The sequence below is a fragment of the Alosa alosa genome, chromosome 15 (genome assembly GCF_017589495.1).
Source record: "Alosa alosa isolate M-15738 ecotype Scorff River chromosome 15, AALO_Geno_1.1, whole genome shotgun sequence".
Lineage (NCBI taxonomy): Eukaryota > Metazoa > Chordata > Actinopteri > Clupeiformes > Clupeidae > Alosa > Alosa alosa.
The window spans coordinates 2,119,703-2,126,138 of NC_063203.1; positions in this window are offsets into that span (position 1 = coordinate 2,119,703).

Below are 6,436 nucleotides of genomic sequence, written 5' to 3' on the forward strand. Positions count from 1 at the left end.
TCATGAGTTTTCAATCGTCATATATTTAATTTCCATTCATCACAGAGTTCCCAAAATCACATATAAGGTGTGTTAGAGTGTCTAGTTTTGTAATTAAAAAAATATAATATATTATAAACGTAATATTACGTTTTTGGCACTCAACGCATGGGAAGGAAAAACCACTCCATCCGCAAAGCTCTGAATGAACGAACTGCTGCTTATAACTCAGGACTTCTATTTGGAAACATGGAGGAATATAAAGCTGCCGCATACAAACTACGGAGAATGGTGAAAGAAGCCAAGAGACGGTATGGGGAAAAGATCCGGTCCCAGTTTGAACAATAGACTGTATATATAGAACTGGACAGCTGCATTCTGCAGTGTTCTATGGCAGTGGTTCTCAACCTTTTTTCAGTGATGTACCCCCCTGTGAAATATGTTTTCAGCCAAGTACCCCCTAACCAGCGCACAAGAATTACCGGTATACGCTTCAACCACGACTCCATCGTTTGAGTTTTGACAGTGATTGACAGATGATGGCAGGTGGCATGTGACAGGTTGGGTCGAACCATCCTGGTATGGGGGGACTCTGGGTTTTTAGGATAATGAAATTGAATAGCCTGCTGAAATATAAAATTAATTTTATAAACTTATATTTTCCTGAAATATTTATTAAATAAATGTATTTTTTCATGTTTTAGTACTAGCATTGATTTTATTTTGATTTTTAAAGAATTAAAATATAAAAAGCGTATTATAAAAATTCTTATATTTTTACATGTATCTCACCACAGCAAGCACACAGCTTTTCGTGCATTTCATGTGTGTGTAGGGCAGACTGTCCTGAATCTGGCAATATCATTGCCATGGTGGAGGGATTCTCTGGGGCTGAGCAATTTACAGACATATGTGGTGTGCGCCTTACAGAAATAAATGCCATTTTTTATTTAGTGATTAAAAATGACCTTTCTGCGCTCCATATCTGTGACAGAACTGATCTGACCTGACTTGACCCGAGTTTAGCTTGTGGTGTGCCTATGGTGTCTGCACCTATGATTCTCTACAACTTTTTACTGCATTGGCATGAACAAAGCAAAGGCAAAAAAGGTGTTTTTTGTCGAAGAAATTGGGATGCAATGTGAGCTTTGAATTGGATGCCATGCAGGAATTTGCTAGGATCTCAAAACCGGATTATGAACATTATTTGCCATAGAGAAACACACAATAGCGTTGGATTATAAACATGCTTTGCCACAAAAGCAGACAAAAACGTGAGGTAAGTCGAGCTATATGAAGTTATTATTTTGCTGCCACTTCGTCTGTTTTATAACCCAGAAGGACGTGTATGTACTTGGTATCAAATGATAGCCCTGTATCTCCTCTTTCATCTGACATGCGTGGCATATCTATGCGATCACAGGTCCGCGAGTAATTCAATCTCATTGGAAAGCCCCACTTCTGCTCTGTCACGCAATAACGTCAATCGGGTTCTAAGGGTTAAAATCTCGCGTACCCCCATTTGAGAACCACTGTTCTATGGAATTTAAGCCGCCGAGGCGACGCCATCTTGGAAAATTTAGAGCCAATTTGAAGTGCGGTTGAGCAACAGAAGTTGAAGCATGCGCAGTGAAGAGGAGTCGCGGTCAGGCACGCCCACTCAGCGAGTTAAACACGCCCCTTGTCAAGTGAAATCCGCCCCCTACTCCTTTCCACAACGCAGGTCGACCATGAGGTTGACTCGGCGCCGAAGGCTAGCTGGCTGGATGAATTTTGCGCCTGTGAGTTAGCTAAACAGTACAAACAACAATCTTCAGTTTGTTCTTGTCTGGTAAGTGTTGCGTATCAACTGAAAAGTTTTTTTTGTCTATTGTTGTTCTTAAATACGTCTAAGAGGGCTTATTATGTTGATTACAGACTGTGACAATTTAGTATGGTGAATTCTAATGAGCTAACAACAGAAATACGAAAGCGAATTACATGCTAACGTTAGCAGCTACATTAACGTTACCGTCAACGGTAGGCTAAGTTAGTCGTTGAAGTGAAGATTAGCACACAGCTCCCGTAACAGTCGATGCATGATTTACTCTGTTTTATTAGTTTTTACTGTTTTCAAATATCTCAATCTTAATGTATGCCATCTCAACATGGAGTAACCATTGACTGTACATGGGGATTACTAACACTAGACAGTCAGTACAGTTATGATGTGATAAAGCAACGGTATGATGTGATAAAGCAACGTAAGTTAACGTTAACGTAATGTGAAGCATTGACCTTATCAACCTGTCATGTCAATGTGCCAGCGTTGCAATTTTTCTAACGTTAACGACAAAGACACCTCCGTTAGAGCTACTTCTGTGATGGTAGGTCGGTAGCATAGACTGTAAAAAATAGATCGGTAGGTCGGTAGTTGTAGACCGCATAAGTGAATGATCGATAAATGAAACGCCTGCATTTAACACTACGCCAAGAACCAGTCACTTCTCAGCGATATCGGTGAACATTTGAGAAAGAAACACCTTAGTTTGTCATCTAACGTCCATGATCAGTCATACTGATAATGTTATTTTTCAAGCTGACGCAAGTTAATAACATTCACACCGCATATTTAAATGTGTAGTTAACATTAGGTAGGTATCCTGGGATACTGGCTCAATTGTTAGCCCGCTCGCCTCCCGATCCGAGGTGCTGCTGTTCACGGTTTGGAGTCCGGGCTTGTGCAGGGCTGAATCGCGCAGGTTCAACACAACGCAGGTTACATACACATCACTTTGTTTCTATTTTCTTTATTGATGTCACCCAAACTTCAACTTTCTGTATGCCCCTGAACTCACACAAATTGTAAATTGCAATGCGCCATTTAACCAGTGGTGTAGTCTAGTTAGCTGTAGTGGTGGGTATACTGTGAGCAACCCCAAATGTTATTAAATACATATCCTTGGCTATTTTAAATGGGTACACTGAGATGATGATGCTTTTTAAATGGGTTTACTGTGTAGTCCTGTGTATCACGTAGACTATACCACTGCATTTACCGGTAACTGCTTTGGTATTTAAAAGTCAGAAGCCATTGCTTAGTATTTAACAGTAATATCAGAATAATTATTGGTTGATACTAAATCAATATTGAATGTTCTTTTGTTTGATATATCATTCAGAATCAGGGCTTTGAACCGATTTTTTTTTTTCAATCGGTTCGTTCCGAACAGAAACGGAATTATAACGTTTCCGGTTATGAGTTCCACCAATAAATTGACGTTCCCGAACCGGTTAGAACAAATGAATACTGTTCCCGGAATGGTTGATTTCGTTCCTGTCAGCTGTTTAATGCTATATAATTATGTCACATCTTTCTCATCCAGCTTAAACCAAATGTAATAATATTACAACCATTATTACATAATAATAATTATATTATTAATAATAATAATAATTAAATAGGCCTACAATTATTTCAAATGTGTAGTTTATTGTTAAAAGAGAAAATTTCCACACAAACGTAACGACATTATTAAGACACGTGGTTATGCCACTCGGGCAACCACAAATTGCAACTGTCGGAGGGAAAGGCCATCCAGTAGGCCTAATGTTCGCTAGTCCATCATTAACGTGGAGTCGACAAATATAGCTATTGATATTGTGTTTGGAATGAGCGTTTTAATTAACGATGGATCGTAATTTACCTCTTATTTAAGATGTGGAGTGGAGACTTTGTAATCCACCGCTCTCTCTCCATTCAGTCAGCGAATGTCTGATGTGATGTCACACAGGAAGTGAACCTCAGCCGTCATGGTAACGTGCGCAGGAAAATATTTATTTTTTTAGTTAATTAGGCAACGAAAACTTTGAGGAACGAAATAAAACCGGTATTAACCGGTTATCATTATTTTAAAAGTGTTCCTGTTCCAGAACATAAAAAATAATAACGTTTCCGGTTTCGTTTCTGTTCCCTGTAAAATACAAAAAGTTCCCGGTTTTCGTTTTCGTTCCTTGAACCGGTTCAAAGCCCTGTTCAGAATGCTGCAACACGACTGGTCCTCAATCAGCCAAAGAGGACACATTGTAACTCCTCTCCTAGTTACTCTCCATTGGCTCCCTACAGTAGCCAGAATTAACTTTAAATCTCTCACTTTGGCCTATAGGACACTGACTGGATTTGCTCCTTGTTATTTTAATTCAATGATCAAGATGTACATCCCCAACCGCCCACTGCGGTCTTCTGATGAGAGCGTCTGTTGTGTCGACCAGTTTTAAACACTAGGTCAAATTCAAGACTTTTCCTCAGTGGTTCAATGTTGGTGGAATGAGTTGCCCAGTGCTCTTCGTTCTTGTGATAGTTTTTGGTCTTTTAATCACTTATGCGTTATGGTTTGTATGCAGTAGTACTGTTTTATTTTCATTAGGCTGTTGATTAATTTGACATTGTGCATTATTGATATTCTCCTTGATGTAGTCTTACCATGTTATTATATTATTGATTGAATGGGCATTATTACTTATTATTGCTCCCCCTCATTTTCATTGTTTATTTTATTAGGCTTTTGATTGATCCCTGTTTTAAGTATTATATTGTTTTGTATTTGTATGTCGCTTTGGACAAAAGCGTAACCATAACCATCATCATCATAATGTGGTATTTTCTTGTGCACTTGAAACAAAGAATAAAAATACGTTTCTTTAAATGTAGTACCACTTTAGCACATCACACACTGAACAGCAAAGTAGCTTCCTGATTATGTGTAAAATGTTTACAGAGTATCCTGATGTAGTAGGTCCATGTTCTCATATTTTTACAGGTGACATGAAGGCTGCAATATTACATTTTTTTTTTCCCAGATAGGTTTTTTTTTTATTGAAGACTTTTGATTTGACTTAAGATTTGACAAGTTACAGTAAACAAGATCACCTTATTGTTCTCCAGGTTTTACATTGTAACACAAGAACAAGTGAATCATGTACAGTAGTAGCATAATCAAGACAAATCACCATACCTAATCCACTAAGCCCATCCCACCCACCCAAATGAAAACAAACAAAACATAAACAGTCAAACAAATAAAAAACAAAAAACAAACAATCTGCCTGCACATCAATGGGAAGAAGGGTCAGGGGGAGGGGAGAACAATTTTGAATTTGTGGTTACCAGTTACGGCCTAAGTATTTACTTCAAGATAGCTTACAAAAGGAGCCCAAATCCTATCAAAGTGGTGCCTTTTGTCTCTTAAGGAAAATCTAATTTCCTCAAGGTGTAAAGTGTTAGTGAGCTCACTAAGCCATGCCTGTAGGGAAGGGGCCTGTTGATTCTTCCAGAAAGGTCAGTATGAGCTTTTTGCTGTCAACAGTCCATATGACAGGAATTGCTGTTGCTCAAGGTCCTTTTGTGTGACTTCAGTAAAAACTTTAAAAATGCCCTGCCAGTATCCTTTTAGGTTGGGGCAAAGAACAAAACTGTGATCTAATGACCCATCATCAGCCTTACATTTGTCACAAATTAGAGAGACATTAGGAAATATCTTGTGCAATTTAGTCTTTGAATAGTGGAGTCTGTGTACCACTTTAAATTGGATAAGACAATGTCTGGCATGTATGGAGCAGTGTTGAATTTCTTCTAGGCTATCTTTCCAAAGTCCATCAGAAATTTCTAACCCTAGTTCCTCTTCCCAAGCTGCTTTAATTGCACTTGTTGAAGGTAAGTGGAGATTCTGTAGTGTGCTATATAACGACGAGATGGAGTAACTGTTAAAATAATTCCTAAGACATTTGTCTAAGCAGGAGGGGCTAGCTGTTGCAAAAATCTTTTGAGTGTGACTGTACATAGTTCCTTATTTGCAAGAATCTAAAGAAATTAATCCTATGGAGACCATATTTCTCCTGAATTTCTGTAAAGGTCGCAAATCTCCCATTTAGGTAGAGATCCCCAATGCAATGTATGCCTGCCTCCTTCCAATGTTTGAAGCCGCTGTCCAGCATTGAAGGTGTAAAGGACGGGTTGTTTGCTATGGGGAGTAAAAAGGATAGAGAGTTTGCACCACAGGACATCTTGATTTGTTTCCATATCCTTATCATATTGTGGATAATAAAATTGTCCCTATAAACAGTTCTTTTATGGCCGGTTGGAGAGAGTATTATGGCTGTTAAATCATAAGGGGTGCACTGCTCCCTTTCTAATTCCATCCACGCCCCAAATTCAATATGATCGTTCAGCAACAGTGCTATAGTTCTAAGGTTGGACACCCAAAAGTAGAGTTGGAAGGCTGGAAGTGCCAACCCCCCCTCACATCTCGGTTTGCAAAGGTGTGCTTTTTTGATCCTGTGAAGTCAAGTCAACTTTATTTCTATAGCACATTTAAAAACAACTGAGTTGAACCAAAGTGCTTACAAACAAACATAAAACAATGACAATGGTACAACAACAATATAACATGGTGGAAAATAAATAAATAATTGAAATAAT